The 21,820-nt window shown below is 42.0% G+C and overlaps 1 protein-coding gene across 9 annotated transcripts in view; it reads right to left on the bottom strand.

The window, feature by feature from the left end:
- NAV2 (neuron navigator 2) overlaps positions 1-21,820 on the bottom strand; it is a 696,386-nt gene that overhangs the window by 281,132 nt on the left and 393,434 nt on the right. The window contains exon 1 of one of the 9 annotated variants that reach the window (XM_075927733.1): positions 19,842-19,937. The exons of the other annotated variants lie outside the window; for them this stretch is intronic. The gene's annotated coding sequence lies outside the window, so the exon portion shown is untranslated. Of the gene's footprint in view, positions 1-19,841; positions 19,938-21,820 lie in introns of those variants that run through there. 9 annotated transcript variants of the gene reach the window in all.

The following is a 21,820-nucleotide window of genomic DNA, read 5'->3' as shown; positions in this document are numbered from 1 at the left end:
CAGGGTATTAAAAGCTTCACTGTTCTGATTGACAAGAGACCTTTTTGGTGTCTGTCTTTTAGGTGATCAGTCCGGGAGCTGTGATTGATGAAAAGTTGGGGATGAACCAGAGAAAATATCTTGCCAGGCAAAAGAGCATCATACTTGTCTTCTCATCTGCAGGGATAGGAACAAGGATTTTGATTAGGGACTATCATTAGTAAACACATCCTGTAGGCAGATGATGTACTGGGTTGTATCCTCTGGCATGTTTGTATCTTACGCCTCCCAACCTTCTCATGACACATCCAAGATTTCCCTGGGCTGGCATCTGTAGAGCAGCTCAAAGGGGGGAAACGCTGTGGAGACTTGGAGTATCTCTCACATGGGAAATAGCAGCAGCAGGAAGAGTTGATGTCACTGTCTCAGTCCCAGCAACCTATTTCAACATCGCTTTCAATGTCTCACTTAATCTTTCCAAATGGCCATCTGTTTGCAGATGGTACACTGAGCCTTAATTTTGAGGACAGAGCATAGATTGCCATCATCTGAGAAGTGAAGTTGGATTGGAAATTTTTTCTAAAATATCTGCTCTAGGAATTATTTTGAGGGAAATTACATGGCCTGTGTTATCCAGGAGGTCAGACTATATCATCATAATGGTCCCTCCTGACCTTAGAAACTACAAATCTGACCCTAAATGTTTTGTTAATGAGATCTTTCTTAGATGAAATCTTGAAGATTGAAAATGCTGTCAGCTATGTATCAATAGGTGGCAGCATTTCTATTCCATAATCCTATTCGCCACATCATTGTGTGCACTAGAAATTCGGCTGCAGCTAGATGCTTTCTGCAGATCTGATGTTCCCAGGGACTTGCCATGTTTTACATTAAAGCACAAGGTTGTCTCCATAAATCATTTCTGCTCATTAACAAAATCATATAGGTTTAAAAAAAACAAAAATAAAGTGCCAAATTAATTTCCACAAGCATAATAAACCTAATCGAATCATTTTGTGGTCGGCCATCTGTTTCCCAGATGTAAATCTAACTGAATCTTCTATTGACTGATAACTTTCTAAATTCAATTTTCTATTGTGACACTGCTTTTAGCAGTTTCTCTTCCTTCTACTTACAGGTTTTGAAAATGTTATTCAGATAAAAATGGTGTACTTCCTAAATATATAATGAGGTTAGGACACAATCAGTTGACACTAAGCACTTTGCATGAGAGCAACAGAAAAAAAGTACAGAAGAGAAGGACAGTGAAAATTATTAGCAGTACAGCAGGATACAGAAAATGTAAGAACTTGGATCATTACATGGAGTTTGAAATTATGAAGGGTACAGTGAAACTGGATGGTCTTTCTTTTTTTGCCATGGTCTACAGTGCAAAAACAGAGAATCAATTTGGTAACTGTATTTGTAAATTTAGGACATATTAAAAGAAATACTACTTCACACAGAATACAGAAAGCCTGCATAATTAATTGTGGGAAGAGTTTGGTAAAGCAATGGGTAATTTAATCCGTAACTTATATCTGTAGATATACAAGTTAAAATCTAGGTTTATCAATTGATAGTCTTTATGGCAAAGAATGAGTCCCTACTAGGCATAAGGAAAAATTCTACCTTCCGCTCTGTAATCAGTATGGTACCTTACTGAGGAGAGGGGGAGGTTACTTTTCTCAGCAGACTGGGCACTGCTGGAGGCAGGATACTAGACACAGTAGACCATTGGTCTAATATAGGATGGCAAATCCTATGCTCTTAATTAGAAAGGGTCACTGGAGTGGCACTAGACTATGCTTTCATTGATCTGGTGATTAAAATTGATGCTGTTGGGGTTTAGCTCAAAAATCTAACATAGACCAACTATTGACCTAAAAAAAGAAAAATAAATCCATCCCAATAAACATTCCTGCAAGTTATAGATTTGCAAAAACAATATGAAAATGCTGATAAAAAGAATAAGTAGAGCTAAGATCTCCACAAGTATAGGGAGCTCATCAATTGCACATCGAGAGCTGCCACTGATGCTGGTATGTAAGGGCCTTTTACGGGCCATTTGGACTTACATGAGATTGACCCTAAGTGAACGAGAGCACTTTTACATTAATCAATAGCTTGCAACTGTGATTTCATTCATAAATATGTGTGGGATGGTCTGGAACAAAGGTCATGAGGAAAATCAGTTGCATTTTTTCCCTCAGTGCATAGGGTTATACAAGTCCCACAATAAATCACACCATACAAATTTTAAAACAATATGTAGTAGGATCCTAGTTCTATATGGGTTCTGCTATTGGATAAATGTTTAAGACTCCGAGTACTGTATCTGAAATCTATTTATTACTCTTCTTCAGGTAAGGGTATGTCTTATTCTAAAGGAAACTAGCACATGTAATCCAGAGAAAAAGAGTCCCTTTAAGTCCAGATCACATGCGATTCTTTAATGAGGCGGTTCCATCAGTAGTCATCAAGATAGTATTTATTCACAGGCTATTCTTAGGCTACAAACTGTCTTGCAGTTTGTTCTTCTCTACATAGGACTTATGAAAGCACTCCATAATTCTGCAGAGGCACCCTCATTTAGCTACCAAAGGGTAATACACCGTTCAATCATGTGCTTAAATATGCACAGATGGTGCAGGTGAAAGCACATCTGTATGTGAAACTGAATGCATGCATGGGGAAACATAGAAATGGGAGCACTCTCTTACTTGCAGAAACAATCAGAGCAATTTACCAGTAATCACTCAAAATGGCACAGAGAAAAGACAGACTTATGCATGTTGATACAATGCTTAAGGATATCAGCAACATCTGCAATTTTTTTGAGCCTGGAGCAGAGATTAGAGGAGAAAGAGACAGGTAGACTATAGCGTATATGTTTAAGAAAACTCCTGTAAAGGGCATACAAAGCTCCATTTAAAATGTAAGAATATACAAAGTGCAGTTATATACAGGACCAATTTAGTCCCTGCAACTCCACTGGTTTCAAGGGGATGTAAGATTTGGCCCCTATCTGGTAAGCTCAACATTAATTTGTTCTAATTTTTATTCAAAAATTAGCTACAAAATTGCAGAACGTAGAGATGAAAAAAGCTATCAGATCACTATAGGTTGAAACTCTCCAGTCCAGGACCCTGGACCAGAAAGCCCCAGTGCCTGGGAGCAGAGACCAGCTAGGAGTCCAGCAGCAGAGGAGCTGGTGTCCTGGAGCCCGGCCAAGGCCAGGAGCAGAGTCCGTTGGCTGGGGCCAACAAAGGGGTCAGCGGCTGTGAAGTGAGCCTAGGAGCTGGGGCCTGGAGGTTGGCAGCAGAGGGGCCAGACTTGACCTCCCTGGTTCAGCAAATTGCCTCATTCAGGGCCAGTTAGGTTCCCAAAGGTGCCGGACCAGGGAGGTCCAACTCGCAGTCTATTTTCCTATCATTGCAGGACTGTACCATGTCACACTATTTTCTCCAATGGTTTGTCCCGTACAATCTTACTGGCTCAATTTTAAAGCTTAGAAATAGGCCAAGAAGGAACAGTTGCTATACACACACTAGTAATATTGTCAATGGTGTGATTTATTAGAGCTATTGCAGGAAAAAGAATTAAGGTGGGGGAAATGGCTGCTTTAGGGGTTGATTTTTTAACTGGGAGTTAAAAGAAATACTGGGAACCTGGAATTGTATATAAAAAAAGATTAAATAAGAGGCAAATAAGAGGACATTTATTTCTGTAAATGATTGGGAAATTCTATTGCAGAAAACAGCTTTGTTTTGTTTGAGCACTGAACACCAGTAGCTGGATGATCTGTTAGGGATTTGTTCCAATAAAGATATAATCTTTGCAGTCTCTTAATACCCTGAAAATTAACTGCTGCTCCATTCTTAATCCAACAAATAATTTCCCCTGACAACGCAATGTGCTTCCTGCAGGTTATTCTGGGAGCTGTAGTTGCTGGATCCTGGAGAAGGGGAATAATGTTGTAGCATTATACTGTCAATAATGTGAAAAAATACATGAGTTCCTACACTCCATTAAAAATATCCTCTGAATGTATATAAGCATGCATATGTGCTGTGGGGAACCTGAGGGTAGATTCAGGCAATCAGTAATCCAATAGAATTGTTGACTTCTGATGGCCTGTTGAAATGTAGCTCAGGTCAGCCAAGTCCAAAAACCATGACTAACTATGCCATCTGGTCAAAGTCTATATGGAAGGAGTTGGGGGCTTACTTCCATCCCAATTACCAGGTGTCCAATTCACAACCTGTTATCTCAGTAGACAAGCAAAACCCTAACTGGCCCAGGAACTGTACTACTCCTGTATTCTTCAGTAATCATTGCTCCACCATACCCCTGAGATTACTTGGGAAGAAACCCAAAGTCTAGTTCTGCCTCAATATCTTCTCTTCTTGAACCCAAAGCACCAAGTGGCTTGTATGGTTTCTGCCCTACATGTGTTGAAACAATTTAGAAAAGGAACTGCTTTTGCAATCAAATAGCAATGCTGGAAGCTACTGATGTGCAACATGAAGATGAAAGCGTGACCACCTCCTCACCTGCTGAAACTTTCCTATCCGGGCGAAGAGATGGGAAACTCTCTCAACATGATTTTCTTTCTGACCCTGAATTACAATGCACATAAACAGCTCTATACAGCTATCTAGATGGTAACTGTGACAACCTGTGACATGCATAACAACATCCCGTGGAGGGCTCCTATTGTGTCAAAAGTGAGCATAAGCACATGCACACGTCAACAAATAATTTCTAAGTGCTGAAAAATAAAGTTTGTACAAGTTCTACATTATGCTTTTGGTAGGGGAGTTCTGCTCCCTGTGCCTATTAGTGTTTGTAAAAGGAACCGTTCCTTTTACTACTGCACAATGGCTGAAAAGAACCGAAGCCTTGGCTGCCCAAAGATATTCACCTATAATGCACTGGTCATTCTCTTGGGTTTGGCTTAAGAAACTTTACATGACATTGATGTTCTAAATTAACTTAATATATCAATACAGTTGCTGTGTATGGCATAGCTAGTTCATAATGGTGTCTCTGAAATAACACGTTATTTCAAACTGTTACACATGTGCCAGCCAACATCACTTTAGCTACAGTCCATTGTGGTATCCATACCAGTTTGGGAAAGAGAACAGATGAGTTTAGCATTCTGTGGAAGTTTCTATTAAACTAAGGGTCTTAAGCACAAACAAATGCAATATCTAGGAGTCATGGAGTAAGCAAAGGGCCCTTAAGCCCAGTCAAATATGTCATGTTCTGATTTTATTACAAGAGAGTGTCTTGAACAATTTGCTTATGTAGAAAGCACCAAGTGGAGTTACTCATTTGAAACGAAGGAAAGCACAATCAAATCCTGTTGTAACATAGTTTTGGCACTATCATATTAGAATACAATACCTCCAACACACTAATTTTGGTTTTGTAAATGAGTGCTTAAACAGTTGCTGTATTGCAGCCCATTTACCTGAGTTGTGTTGCTATGAGACAGGCTCTTTAAGGTCTCTGTTCTAAAATCGGCAGTTGCTAATAGGAATTACACGCCTTTACGAGCAAAAACAGTTGTATTGTAAAAACAAGAGCATGTAAGACCCTGTGTTACTTTAACATAGCTATTTGTGAGTCAGTACAAATTATACAGAACTGCAGCTGTGCTCATATATGAATGTAGAAGAACTGTCAAGGTCAGCTGCTTATATGATCTGATGTATGCTATTTAATATGACTTGTGGCAATGCTGAAATTTGTATTCATTTAAAAACTGCTGTATTCTTTATGAGTGGAGTAAATGCACTTGGAAGGATAATAAATGTAACCCTTCTACCAGGGCAAGTTAATTGCAGCAAGGGCCGGGTTCAATAACCAGGGGTCTCCTCCCAACAACATAATACAACGCCGACTCGAGCCCCCACCCAGTGACCTGTGAAATCTTACACACACCCTGGGTGCCTCAAAGAGGCAATTCTTCCCCTCTCACAAGCACAGAGCCTTGGTATAGCAGCAAATCTTTAACAACACAAGGTAACCGACATCAGCATTGAAGTGGGAAAACATCACAACTCAGATTCATAAACCATACATGAGCAAAGATCCACTCCCCAGCCACAAATCACCCAAGGTCCCCAAAAGTCCAACACCCCAAAAGTCTCTCGAGTCCAGCAACCCAAAAATCACCCAAAGTCCGACACCCCAAAAGTCTCTGCCCTGGGTCAGTGCCATCCCGGGGTTCAAAAGTTCACCTGGCAGGGTTTTAGCATCCGAACCTGGGTGCAATGGAGGCGGCAGGTGTTGATACACCTTACGTGGTCCACCGGCGGCTCCGCCTCACCGTAGGCTTCTGCTGTCGCCGTTGACGCAAATCACTCCGCCACAATCCACCTGCTGTCCTGCGAGCCGGTCCACAGAGCAGCATCTGCTAGTAGCTCAGCAACAGTGATTTCAGCTCAAAGTAGATTTCAACTCTTCTGCACTATGGCACCAGGCTCCCCTCAGTACACAGTGATTTCAGCTCTTCAGTAAGTTCAGTTCACAATAGAAGAGCCTCAGTGCAAGTGCACCACTGGACCACAGTAAAGCCAACAAAAGAGAAGGCCGGGCCCCCACCACCAGTTATAAAGACCTCTCCCCTGACTCTCTCAGTCTGTCTTGGTTTGGAACCCATGCCCCTTGTCTAGCGAGTGCTACTTAGTTTATGGAGAAACAGTTCCACTATTTGATTCACATAATCAGGGTAACAACACTTTATTCCCCCTGCCTCAATAACAGATCCCACAGTGGCCAAAGTGACCATTTGGCTGCTGAGAGCACATACTAGGCAAGGTGGGCGTGCCAATGCAAATGAATCAGCCCCTGAAGTCTTTTTGCATCACTTGCCACAGTTCGCCCCCAGATGTCAGGGTAGGGCTTATCCTAACCCTGACTTGCCACAGTTCACCAACAGGTGTCAGGGTAGAGCTTATCCTGACCCTGCTTACATAAAATTGAAGATCAAGTGGATCTTTTCCATTTCTAAGTACTATGAGCTCATGATCTGGAAAGTTATGAATGAGAACATGAAATCACATTTTAAGAAAGGTAAGGCCTACTGTGATGGGGTGTGTACCCCACACAACCCTAGAAATGGTTAATGAGGTCAAAGAGACCAATTAACACAATAGACTACTGCTGAGGGAATTAGCTGGCCTATTTAACTCCTGAATAATGATAGAACGCAAATGTGGAGGAAAAAAAATCAGGGCTAGGATGAAGCCAAGAAGGGGTTGCAGTTAGGGAGCATGTAGTCTCACTCTAGAGAATAGAAAAAGAAGGGAAATTAGGAGAGGGTGTAGGAAAAGGAGGGTCGAGAAAAGAAGACAGCAGCAAAGTTTATGATGGTGCAAATATTGGCTGCTGTTAAGCGAGTCCCTAAGGTGGGATCTGGAGTAAAGTGCAGGTCCAGATGTCCGTACCAGCCACTGGGTAAATGGCACAGTCTGGGCAGTAAAGGGCAGACTTGGGGGGAGAGACTTTGATACACTCGAAAAGAGAAAATACAGAGTGACCTGGCTGGAGACCAAGTCACAAAGACACAGCACTCTGAGGCAGAAGAGGGCATCAGGCCTCGAACTTAGGAGCTAGGAGGCACCTGAATGATAAGTGGACATCATGACACCTACTTTGATATTTGGTCATGTAAAAATACTGAATCACCTGAAGGAATCAAACTCATTACCCCAACTTTTAACAGCATGATATTCTACGGTTAGAGCTATAAGCATGTGGTCTCTTAGCTCAAACACAGGAGCAGACTCGTGCACCGTTTTATGTGGACTGCATTAGAGGGAGACAGTCACATTGTTGCTTTGAGTTACAAAATCCCCCAGGGCAAAGAAAAATTACAGTAATATGGGCAACTTAGTTCTGTTCATATTAGATCAGTCTCATCACAGTATCAATCAGTACTGGAGAGGAACAATGTTACTGTAAGAAAGAATAACACTACTGCAAAACTGACTAGCCTGAGGTATAGTTAGTAAAACTGTGTTGTCCTACGTGACATACTGCTGATCAAAGATGGAATTTTCTCAAAACCAAACCATCTTCAATCATAAAATTATGATCAGAGAGGAAAAAATCCTATTGTGCAAAAACAACAGAGAATACAGTTTATTTTAGTATGCCCTAAGCTTTCATCTCTGATGTCATTAAATGGTTGGCTTACCCATTCTAATTGCAATAGTTTGGAAGTCTGTTTCAAACAAGTTATTAATCAGAACAACCACAACTAAAGAAAAATATAGGAGGTGGCAATAAAGGAGATTTTGGAACAAATTAATAACTCAAACCGTATAAGTCACATGCCCAAATGGTATTCACTCAAGAGTTCTGAAGGAACTTAAATATGTAACTGCAGAAATACTGAGGATGGTATGGAACCTATCATAAACCAGATTCTGTACCAGATGACTGGAGGATAGCTAATATGACACTAATTTTTTAAAAAGGCTCTAGAGGCAATCCTGGCGATTACAAACCAATAAGCATAACTTTAATGCCAAGCAAATTGGTTGAAACTACAGTGATAGGACAGAATAATAAAATCAATTAACAAGATTTGTTGGAGAAGAGGGAACATGTCTTTTGTAAAGGGAAATCATGATTTATTAAAATTCTTTGGGTGTCAGCAAACATAGACAAAGGTGAGCCAGTGGATATAGTGTACTTGGACTGTCAGAAAGTTGTTGACAAGGTTCCTCACAAAGGCCCTTAATTAAAGGAAGCTGTCATGGGATATAAGGGAAGATCCTCTCATAGATCAGTAATTGGTTAAAAAACAGAAAACAAAGGGTAGGAGAAAATGGACAGTTTGCAGAACTGGAGAGAGGTAAATAGAGTGCCCCCCCAGAGATCTATATGGGGACCAGTCCTGTTCAAAATGATCTGAAAAAGAGGATCAACATTTCAAGCTGATAAAAAATACTCAGGATAGTTATATCCAAAATGATTATTAAGAGTTGAAAAGTGATCTCACAAAAATGTTTGACTAGGGAACAAAATGGCAGATGAAATTAAATGCTGATAAATACAAAGTTGTGCACATTAGAAAACATAATTCCAGCTATACATTAGGAATATTAGATAGTGTGTAACTGAATAGTCATGTAACTGCATCAAATTTTAACAGTTACACGACTATACAATAGTTCCGGGGGCAGGGCCAGCAGCTAGTGGCCCCACTCCGTGGCCCCACTCCCGGGGAGCCCCCTACCAAAGCACACTGAGCACAGGGTGGCACGCAGGAGCGGTGCTAGTTTAAAAACTGGTTCCCCACACAGACTGGCTCCTTCCTGACACCTCTGATACAGAGGCAGCAGCATGGGGTGGCAGCAGCCCTTGCCCGTGGGAGGATTTCCAAGCCCCACAGCAGCAGCCCTTGTCGACAGGGAGTCCAGCACAAGCTCCTGCCTGCCCCCTTCCCACTCCACGCTGCCTCTGTAGGAGGTAGTAAGGGTGGCAGGCAGGTCTGAGGAGCCAGCTTAAAAGCCAGCTTCCTGCACATATCAACTCCCGCCTGCCCCCTTCACCTGTGGCACTGCAGCCTCTCTATCAGAGGCAGCAGCGCAGGGGCAGGGGAAACAGATAGATGCGCTGCTCATGAATTTAGGTCACTCAATTAAATTAACAGGTTTTAAAAAAAGAGAACTTCTTCATACAATGGAACTCGTTGCAGGGGATGTGGGGAAGGCCTAAACTATAATAGGTTCAAACAAGAACTAGATAAGTTCACGGATGATAGGCCCACCAATGGCCATTAGCTAGGCTGGACAGGGATGCAACCAGGCTCCAGCTTTCTCTAGCTTCTGACTGACGGAAGCTGGGAGTGGAGGCCAGGGGATGGGTCACTGGATTATTGTAAGCTCTTCTCTTTCATTGATTTTGCAGTCTCGAGTTCAGGAGTGTTTGGATCCAGGGTTTTGGTTCACCTCATTTAAAGTGATGAGAAGTTTAGATCTTCGTCCAGAATTCTGGATCTGGCCCAACTCTGTCCATATTTAGTAATAATAAAAATGGAGGTTTAAAGGAGACTTTTATGAAGCTGATAAAGGTGCCCACATAAAGCCTAATTATACAATGCTTTTTCAACCTGATTAGTACTCAGTGGGCGTACTTGCAAGACTCACGCCCATGGTAAGCATATATATGACTTAGAGGTAAGTGATTTGGAAACAGATATCCCCTCAGCTCTATTCCTGCTTCTCCTATAGACTCGTTGTGTGACCTTGAGCAAGACACTGAAACCCAGACCTGCAGCATGGTGAGAGCTTTCTGTAAAATTCTCTGCATCCTCAACAGGAATTAGAGTGGCTTAGAGTCTTCCAGGGCCACTCAGAATTAAGCTCTTAGCCGTGGTAGACCAAACCATGATCAGTGGTATGTGCAACAAGGTATAAAGTCTCCTTATTCCTTTGCATGAAATCCCCTCATTACAAGGCCCAGTGTAAGTGTCTGGGATGGGGGGAAGCTGTTAAACTCACTCCCATGAATGTGGGGAAGGAAAAGGCTGAGCCTTGATTCCCCCCAACTAATGCACACATTAATAAATACGTGGGCTAGAAATACAATGTAACAAGTGAAGGACAGATGACTCTGATTGACCCCTTGGAACAAAGAAAATCCAGAAACTGTAATTCTTAGTCTGGTTCCTGGCTTACTTTTGCAGCAACAAAATTGGGAGTGAGGGGCACTGCATAGCTCATGGTAACACCACAATGCAGCCATCTGCGTCCCATTTTACCCATATATAAAGTGATTATAACCAGTACTTACCTGTAACACAAGGAGGCTATGAAACCTCTGCAAACCTCTGATAGAAGATGCAAATTTATGAGTACAGTAATTTTCAGAATAAAAGATTTTTGCAAGATGATATAATTTTATTCAGCACATGTGCTTTGCATCAGTATTGTTACACTGCTGACTTCTTACTTCAATATTATTACCAGTTAGAAAATAACCAACTAAAATACTCTGTATATTTTTTAACAGACTAATTAGCTTTTCTGTGTAGGATTTTTAACACCAGCAAGTGCCTTTATATTTTATCTTTATAAACAAAGATGTGATAATCTTCAAATAAAGAATGCGGCTTGGGAATGCTCCAGGGACACCTGCTTCTGTCTTTGGCAGCTGACATTTTATTTTCCCAACTTTTTGCAGATGCTTGTCTCTGCAAGCTAACAAATGGAGGATCAGATTATCAAAATCTGATATCACTGTGAGCTCAGCCAAGATTGACAGACCTCATAAAAAGTGCTTATTGGCAAAAGGATCTGCCTCCTCCTTAAGAGAGGATTAAACACAATTAGCATCATTTGTGTCTAAGTCAATAAGACTGCTATCTTGGAAACAGTAAACATGTAATATTTAAATTCATGAAAAATAACCCCCCTTCCTCCTCTGTTTAGCAAACAATCCCTGAACCGTGCTCCCCCGCCCAAATGTATTGCTCATTGCTTCTTGCCCATCTTGAGACCCACTTGTTTTCCAATCAGTCAATTCACTGGAGATCCTTTGCCAGGAAAAAAAACAGCTTGTTGAGCAAATGTCAGCAAACATTAAATTAACCAGTTTAAAATCGGCAGTGGACAGCTGGCACCAAAGAGAACCCCATGCATGGCCTCATTCACAGCACTGCTAAACACAAGTAGTCAATCCTCACTAGCTCCACCCCCAAAACGACCCAATTTATTTTCCAAAGAAGCTTAAAGTGATGCCAAGGAAATATCTGCTGCTACTATTCAGTTTTAATGATATCAAAAGATTAGCTTCAAGAAGTGAAAGTCAGCTTAGTATTTAAAACTATTTTAAGGGCTACTTCAGACCAGCCAGAGTTTTTTTGCCATAGTGATTTAAGATGCTATTTCTGCTGTTCATTTTGCAGTAGATTTATGTCAGGATGGGAAGGAGGTTGGGGGTGCAAATTGACAGCGAATACATTTTTAGTACATACTCATCTATATATATCGTGTGCCTACCTACTAGAAATATATTCATTCTCTTTCTCTCTCTCTCACACACACTCTCAGGGTCCCTTCCAGCTCCCACACATTTCGGTGGGATTGAATGAGGTCTTCCATGAGAAAGTAAGTGACACTTACAGCCCAGATTCATGTCACAGTAATTTAGCCTTCATTATTCTCAGTCTTACTGCAGTAGTTTGTGCACAGCATGAAAGAAAATGATTACACAGATATACAGCTAACACAGATCTGTTGGTATATCCAGCGTAACTCGGTTGCCCCCACTCATTCTTAACCTCATTCAGCCAATTCAAACATTGCGAGGGACTTGAACGGAAACAGGATTGGGTTCTGCACTTAGGGATTCCAAGGCATGAAAATACTGTAATGCTGCCACAGGACCAAACGGTATACCCAGCAAGAAGAGGCTGCTGGTACCATATGTGTCCATAACCAATGTTAAAGTGCTGTTGCTAGACCCTATTGGCAGGGCTGTGACAGGGCACAGCTACCCTGGGACCACAATTTAAAAGGGCTTGGGGTTCCTGGCCACCACTTCTGTAGCAGTGACAGCTGGAGCATCAGTGGGAGCCTCGATCCCTTCACATTGCTACCAAAGCCCCCTGCCATCGTGGCACTGGCAGCCATGAAGGGCTACCTGGGGGACTCTGGGGTGTCCAGGAGCCCATAGCTGCTCCCCCAGCTTGCCCAGGCCCCCAGTAGTCCTAGGGCTGTGTATGTTCTGTTACCCCTGCATGCAATAGCTTCTTAAAAGCTTGATATAGGCATTTCTCTACAGTTCGCTATAGGCCTTTCAGTGCAGTAGCGTGCAGGTTATCTGGGGATGGTGGAGGCAGGGTGTGGTGATAGCTTGAGGGGACCCAGCCTGGGATAAACACTAAGGCTGTGTCTAGACTGGCAAGTTTTTCCACAAAAGCAAACGCTTTTGCGGAAAAACTTGCCAGCTGTCTACACTGGCCGCTTGAATTTGCACAAGAACACTGACGATCTAATGTAAGATTTTTCGTGTTCTTGTGCAAATACTATGATGCTCCCACTTGTGCAAAACCGTGTCTAGATTGGTATGGACGCTTTTCCGCAAAAAGTGCTTTTGCGCAAAAGCATCCGTGTCAATCTAGACACTCTTTTCTGCAAATGCTTTTAAAAGAAAATCTTTTCCGTTAAAAGCATTTGTGGAAAATCATGCCAGTGTAGACGCAGCCTATCACTCCCAATAAAGGAAAAAAGAAAAGCAGGCACTGTCTTGGTGACTTATGAAACAAGTCTCAGAGGGTAGCTGTGTTAGTATCTGCAAAAACAATGAGGAGTCCTATGGCAACGGATTTATTTGCACATAAGCTTTCTTGCTCAAAGACCCACTTCATCAGATGCACACGGGGTACTGATGTGGCACCATTAGAGAAAGCTGCAGCTAAGAGCGCACTATACACTGTGAAGGATAGCAGATGTATCTGCTCTTCCGTAAGATCTATTTTGAGAACAGCAGCTACTTTCAGCACCACAATGTAATATACCTGCTTAGGCACTGCAGAGTGTTTGGGTCAAAGCAGTTAGTCATTGTGAACATGTGAACGCTTTGAAATAACTCACCAAATACTACTAGGTCAATTTCATTACACAACTCTATTGACTTTATTTGCACTGGTAAGAGAGGCCAATAAGGCCCACTGTATTTCTACTGATAGAAATGTAGCCGTGTTAGTCTGGGGTAGCTGAAGCAAAAAGCAGGACAATGTAGCACTTTAAAGACTAACAAGATGGTTTATTAGATGATGAGCTTTCGTGGGCCAGACCCACTTCCTCAGAGGAAGTGGGTCTGGCCCACGAAAGCTCATCATCTAATAAACCATCTTGTTAGTCTTTAAAGTGCTACATTGTCCTGCATTGTATTTCTATTGTTATATGTTCATCATCCATATGCATCAGATCTTCCACCACAGCTTTTTTTCCCCCACATATGGGGTTAGACCTTCCATTTGTGCTTCTGTAGTTAATTATTAGGGATCACAACAGTTTCCTTGATATCTCCAGAACACTCATTTTTCCATTAGATGATTTTTATTAAAAACACAGGCCAACATTTTGGGAAACAGCATGGTAAAGTGTAGAGAGAACTGTCCTGGGAATGTGGCAATCAGAGCTCTATTCCTATCCCTGCCACTGATCTGCTAGTGTTGGCTAAAACACTTCACTGCTCAGAGCCTCTTTGGGACAGAGGGTGTCATTTGCTATAGTTTTGTTCAACACGGAGCACATCGAGACTGTGATCACAGTGAGGCCATTCAATGATAATGTAATATAAGTAATAAACTTCGGTGACTAGCCAGACTCCATCATTCACAAATAGACACTAATAAAAAGTACCACGATGACCTCTATAGCTTCCACTGAAGTGCGTTTAGAACCCTAAATTTAGGCTCTGAGGATTGAAAACTTTAACTATCAGCCTTATCCAGCATTGACTCCTTTGCCTAGATTGGTTGTATACACTGTGGTCTATAAATCAACAAGTATTTTTCAAGACCCTAAAAAGAAAACAAAATACAATAATGCCAAATATTCAAAATGTGAAATTCATAAGATGAAATTAAATCTCCGGGTGATTCATGGGAGAGATATAAAGGGGGGGCACTAGGTAAGGAGGGCGCATGACCTCCCCATATAATCTTCACAAAGATTCCTCTATGCCCTGCTTTGCTCACTTTCCCCATCTCCTCCCCATCACACATTACCTGGGGTTAGGGCTCTGTCCTCCCACTGTACTGGCTCTTCCTAGCAGCTACACACCACAGCCACTTCTGGATGCACTGGGCAGCATGCCAGACAGTGTGGCTGGAAGATGAGAGGTTCTCACCTCACACCTTTCCTTCTGGCTCTGGCCCCACCCCCTCCTCTTGCACCCAGACCAGAAAGGGCACTTGACCCTTGGTGGGGGCACTTGACCCTTGGTGGACCTCCTACGTGTAACCCCATTTATGACCAAATAGGCAAGGATTTTGCATAGTACAATGCATGCAGCACAACAGGGTGTAGGAAGAGTGAGAAAACCAGTTTAAACCAGACCCTTAGTGTTATTTTAACATAACTTTCTACTGCTGAAAAAAATACCTCTGTAAATATCTATGGGACGACCAACAGCACTTTAGTGAGAAGTTTTTCCTTCAGACAAAACATGCACTTCCTCTATCAAAACCAGGTCAAGTTTTCTCACCTTTGTACTAATTACTCTTAATGACTATTTACAAAAAGTCATTCACAACCATTACCCTTTAGTAACAAGATTAGGATCATTCTAATAAAATCTAAAAATTGTATATAATGGAGTTTCAGGTCAACAATACCTTTTGTCATGTATTCTTAGTAAAAGAGTGTAGCATTACAGAAACAAAAGACACATTACAGGAAATGAACATGACAATATCCTCATCTGAAGGAGCATAGGCAAATTGTTAGTGGGTAGACTCTCATCTTAATGTTCGTGACTACCACCCAGGAAACATCAGTAAATCTTCAGTACGTGTATCTGCTGCCATACAAACAGATTGAGAGCAATTACTGATAAATTAAATACCTACCATCAATAGCTATGCCAGGGTCTCCACAATCTGGAATTCTTAACACAGATGGTGATAGCTTTGGTCAGGCAATTTACATGAAAAACTTAACATAAGAACATAAGAATGGCCATACTGGGTCAGACGAAAGGTCTGTCCAGCCCCAGTATCCTGTCTGCTGACGGTGGCTAATGCCAGATGCCCCAGAGAGAGTGAACCGAACAGGTAATGATCAAGCCATCTCTCTCCTGCCATCCATCTCCACCCTCTGACAAATAGAGGCTAGGGACACCATTCCTTTCCCATCCTGGTTAATAGCCATTAATGGACTTAAAATCCATGAATTTATCTAGTTCTCTTTTAAACCCTGTTATACTCCTAGCCTTCAGTCTCCTCAGGCAAGGAGTTCCACAGGTTGACTCTGTGCTGTGTGAAGAACTTCATTTTGTTTGTTCTAAAGTAATTTGTTTGTTTTGTTTTATTGTATTTTCTCAACAATTTATGCAGTTCTTTCCCACAGCCTCACTCTCCTAATAAAAACGTCTAGTTTAATTTATTCCTTCACCTCTCCTCTCCATGCATTTACTTCAAAAAAGCACCTCTGCAGATGCACATCTCATCATGTAAGTGGTATTTATCTTGATGCGTAACTCTTCAATGCTCTTGAAAGCATCTCTTCACCACTACAGTATTTAAAAAGCAGGATTAACTGAGGGTCATCTATTACATACTTAAATCTGAAATTATGACTGATTACAGATTAGCTGGGATTTTCCAAGAAACCTAGGAGAATTAGGTATGCAATGCCAATAAAAAGTTAGTGAGCTTTTGGGATCTAACAACGGTAAATCCAGTTTTTACAAACTCCCATTCAGCGTGGTATTTACACTGAAAAATGATGGAGAGATTCCTGTAATAAAACTGTTATATTTTTGTGCCTTTTATACCAAGATTGGGTTTCTCTTGTTCAAATTGCATCTTCCAGATAGATGTTCTCTCTAATTTGTGTGTCATGGCATCAAACCCTGGATCAGGAGAAAAAAAAAAAGAATCCTAGCCAAATACATACACATGTAGCAGTCATCAGCTGGGCAGATGTTAGGACTCAGTCTGCAGCTCAGGCTGTGAACCCTACCTCCCCTCCCATCACACAGAGCCTAAGCTTCAGCCTGAGCCCAAACATCAGGGGCTCGTCTACACTGGCCCCTTTTCCGGAAGGGGCATGTAAATTTCATGAGTCGTAGTAGGGAAATGCGTGGGGGATTTAAATATCCCCCGCGGCATTTAAATAAAAATGTCCGCCGCTTTTTTCCGGCTTTTAAAAAAGCCGGAAAAGAGCATCTTCAAAGTAGGAATAAGAGCCTCCGGAAAAGGGCGCTTTTTCCGGCGGATCGGGGCCAGTGTAGACGCTCTTTTCCGGCTTTTTTAAAAGCCGGAAAAAAGCGGCGGACATTTTTATTTAAATGCCGCGGGGGATATTTAAATCCCCCGCGCATTTCCCTACTACGACTCATGAAATTTACATGCCCCTTCCGGAAAAGGGGCCAGTGTAGACGTAGCCCAGCTGTTTTTAGCACCATAGCACTAGCCCAAATCTGTAAACCTGGACTCTAAGGCTATGTCTACACTAGAGTTCTGTCAGAAAAATGGCCATTTTTCCGACAAAACCTGAGTTACATCCACACAGCAATCCCGTTCTTCCAAAAGTATATCAGAAGAACAGAAGGGTTTTTCCAGTATTGGTAATCCTCTTTCTATGAGGAAGAAGACTTTTTCCAAAAGAGCTCTTTCAGAAAAAGGCATGTGTGGATGGGGAAGAGGGAGTTCTTTTGAAAGAAGAGGGAAGAAGAAAAAGCACAAGTGCCCGAGTGTCCACTCCATCCATAGAAATCACATCTTATATGTGAGATAGCATCCACACTGAATGGATGCTATCTGTCGAAAAAGCAGATTGCTTTTTCGATGCACTTTTGTGTGTGGACACGCTCTTTCTGAAGAAGTTTTTTTGGAAGATCTCTTCCGAAAAAAGGTTCTTCTGAAAGAAGCATGCAGTCTAGACATAGCCTTAGACTTGCTGAGAAAACAGAGAGGATATGTAATAATTGAAATCTGAACCCTGTGACTTAAGCATAGAAATCACAGGTCTCCAGGTGAAAAGAAGAACTCTCTTAGCTATGAGTAAGGGAAGTAATGAGTATGAGTAATTGTTCAGGCCAGGCAGCACATGGAGACATGCTCATATGCACTAAAGAAATATATTATGCAAGCATCCCTGAACTTCAGACAAGTAGGGAACTGCACTTCACTGCTGACCTTTGCCTCCATAGAGAGCTAGAAAAAAAGCCATGTATCTGAATGCTCTACAGATTTGGAAGAGCAGAGTCCATGCTTTGCATCTTGGGAACAGCTTTATATTATGATCCAATTTTAATGCTGTGTAAATTATTAATTGTTCAATATTAAAACATGATCCAAAAATTCTTATATGCCAATAATATAGAAGGAAAAAAGTTTCCAAAACAGCTATTACTTTTTATTAAGTAAAAGGGAAAGAATATTTGTTAAGTCAGCTGGCAAAAATAGATCCATCAAGCCATTACTCTCCAAACTGCATAGCCGCTCATCCCCTGAATCAATTCTTCTGTTGCAGTTTTAGAGTTAAGCACTTAAAATCTCTTCCAGAACTAAATGTTACTTCCAAATAAGCACATTTCTTTGCAGTATGCTCCACATTAGCCCAGAAGGCACATTGAGATAAGAGAATTAAAGGGAAATATTTAATAGAAGGGGAAGTCATGTGTAAACCAGAACAGATATCCTATACATAGTGATAAACCTTCTGACACTGTCTTCACAGGAAGAATTCCTAATTATCTCATAATTTCACATGAACACAACTGCAACTTTTAATAAACCAATATTCCACCCAACTTTACAGCTAGTGAAATGCTGCAAAACTGAGCCATCAGGCCAGATTGCATAATTTAGTGCTTGTCTATACAAACACTTCAGTTCACAGCAAGCTGAGGTGTAAATCTACCTCTCTGTAGCACGTTGAAAGTTCCCTACTGCACTTAGCTCTACCGCTCACCTTCCAATATGGGAGTAGATTAAAGTAAACTAGAGAATTTTTATGACCACCACCAACCTCCTCAACAACACTTTGGGCACAGTAGGCTAGATGGGCAGAGCTATACACTCAGCTTTACACATTTGTATAGACAAACACAATCTGGCTTGTGATGGGGGTGATGCAGTATCACACAGCACAAGCCAGAGGCTCTTCACCACCAGCCAGCAGAAGGAATGTCAAAGTTGCACTGTTCCTTTGGTTGATGTAGAATTCTCCCCTCAAAAAAGCCAATCTGTGGCATTGTGGAGATGAGATGAAAGCAGGGTCCAGCTCCTCCCTGTACCCATGGACCCTCTGAGGCCATTTGGATTCTCAGGGAATTAGGAAGGTGCAAGTCTCACACTCCTTTCAGTTCAGGGTCTTTTACTGTGCATGGCCTTTCCATAGGGTGAGCAAGGGGGAAAGGAAAGATTTCTTGAGTCTTCCTCCCACTGCACACCCAAGCAGAGCCAAACCCAAACAGGCATATATTTGATGTTCATTGTTTTCCAAATCAGTATCCTTAAAGGAAAGACCAGACTCTCATCTCATTTGCACTAGTACAAACTCAGATTAATTAGATGGAAGTCAATAGAATTACTCTGCATTTACACTGGGTGCTACTGAAATTAGCCTGGCCCTAAATCTTTGACTAATAGGTTGCATCCCTGTCGATACGGAAATGAATGTTAAGCAATGGCAAATACACTTCTGCAGCATTCACACAATATGTTGCTAAGCATATTACCTACTATGCAAGAGGACTATGAGGTGGAAAAATGTCCATGCCCTGAAGAAGAAGAACCTAGACAGTTGCTGGGGGGTCACAGGATGACAGTACAGAGAACAGAGATGAATAAAACTAAACCCCTCCCTTTGATTCTGCCTAGCCACACTAGAGTCTCACATAACCCTATCCAATTTGAGGGGATGGTACTCCTCAGTTAGCTCCAAATAAACTATTTAAAGAGAAGTATAACCTGTGGGTTCAGCTGTTTACATCTGATTGCTGTAAAAAAATATATTAAAATGCCATTATCTGTAATGCTTTGGCAAGAATCGCTGCTGCTGATCAAATATCCTTTTAAACAAACTGACACTACTATTTGGTAAATATTAAACTTTTCACATGGGTCAAACCAAGGCTCTTTAGCTACTTACTTGCTGAAACGTAGCCACTAGCCACTTTCTTTACTTCATCCGTTGACTGTAGACTCAAACAGATTAAACAACCAAAGCAGGAAAGGTTATCTGATGCCAGTTCTATCCAGTTACATTTGTCTTCATTCTTTTACTGATGTAATGGTAAAGATTAACCTATGAAGGCGCAAGATCCTTCTCAGGTTTCACAGTTGTATGCATACACTGGTCACTGCTCCAAAAACAGAATCATTAAACCTTGTAGCAAGAGAAAGGATCAGGTGTTATTTAAAGCAACCTTTAACCACTGGCATAAAAGCAATACGTCATCTTTTGCAAATATTCAAAGCATACAGCAATGAATGGGATAGATCCTGGTTTCGGTCACCTTAAAAAAGGAGCTGGCAAGAGGCATGTAGTCTGTTAAACATAATTTCATCTAAAAATTCTGAAATAGCAGGTTTCAGATTATATATCAATTTTGTTTTCCCATGTCTATTACAGCAAAATAAATAGAATATGAATGGTTCCTTCAGTGTTTCATGGCTCATGAACTGGGGAATCCCCACTGTTTAAGTAAGGCGGGCTATGTGATCAGCCCAGTGGTCTGGCATCTGCACAAATAGGCAACAATAAGAAGTATAAGTGAGAAACTCAAATTCAATCTCTTCTCCTGGACTGGCAAAATTCCAGAGAGCGAGCACATAGTCCACAGATAGATATCTTCTTTTACTCTCTAGCTCAGGGCTAGGCAAGATGCAGTCCTGGGACCAGATCCGGCCCATCTAACACTTTGATCTGGCCCATGGACTGCATCTGCCCACTTTCTATTTATAGCCTGCTGCTCGTACCACCGAATTTCCAGGCAGTCTCCCAGGCAGCAGGATCCTATGTAAAGGGCTCCTGGCTCTGGCACTACCCCGGCAGGGGCCAAAGGTGCAAGCTTTTAAAATAACCCTGAGTGGCTGACAGACAACACAGTAGCAATGGGCCAGGAGTAGCAAGTCCTTTGCTGTGTTTTTAATTCAAAGCCTTCAGCCCCAGACAACTCTGGGGGGAGGCTAATCCCCAGCCCCTCCCCTTCCACTGGTCTGTGATCACATTCCAAAATTCATTAAGTGCCGCCCCTCCCCCCGAAAAAATTATTGCCCACTCCTGCTCTAGCTGCTCCTCTGGTTGTTTCAAAAATAGCACTGATATGCTCTGCAAGGACTTGCCTGCAGCCCCCTATTGTCCATTAGGAGATTGCTACTAAGGCAAGATGGTTTTAGAGGCAGGATAGATTTGCCAGAAATGGTGACATTTCTGAGAACACAATTAAGATTTAGCAATTTTCCTAGTAAGAAAAGCAAGTCCTCAATTCAGAATGACCAGTAGATTAGAACAGATGCGCTTCTCCAGTTTATTGTCCTCTTCCTCCTTGCTCCCCGTCAGTGGTTTTGATGGCCACATCAGAAGATTCCTATCAGAAGTAAAGCTAGGACTTTTTAAGATGCCCAGACACAAGTTTAGAACATCAATGTGCCACACAAGTGAGAAGCTCCTGATTGAGAAGGAAAAAGACACTCCTCACATTTCCCTTGCACACCAGAGCGGGGCCCAGGCTAGTAGATTGTGTGTTCCAACCATAATTCCCCTTGGCTGTGTCCAGACTCCATGCCTCCGTCGACGGAGGCATGTAGATTAGCCAGCTCGGAAGAGGGAAATGAAGCCGCGATTAAAATAATCGCGGCTTCATTTAAATTTAAATGGCTGCCCCGATCTGCCGATCAGCTGTTTGTCGGCAGATCGGGAGAGTCTGGACGCGATGCCCCGACAAAGAAGCCTTTCTTCATCGACACAGGTAAGCCTCGTGAAACCAGGCTTACCTGTGTCGATGAAGAAAGGCTTCTTTGTCGGGGCATCGCGTCCAGACTCTCCCGATCTGCCGACAAACAGCTGATCGGCAGATCGGGGCAGCCATTTAAATTTAAATGAAGCCGCGATTATTTTAATCGCGG

The sequence above is a fragment of the Pelodiscus sinensis genome, chromosome 4, assembly GCF_049634645.1.
Source record: "Pelodiscus sinensis isolate JC-2024 chromosome 4, ASM4963464v1, whole genome shotgun sequence".
In the NCBI taxonomy this organism is placed as follows: Eukaryota; Metazoa; Chordata; order Testudines; family Trionychidae; genus Pelodiscus; species Pelodiscus sinensis.
The sequence above is the reverse complement of the archived record's forward strand: the minus strand, read 5'-3'. Positions and strand labels throughout refer to the sequence as shown.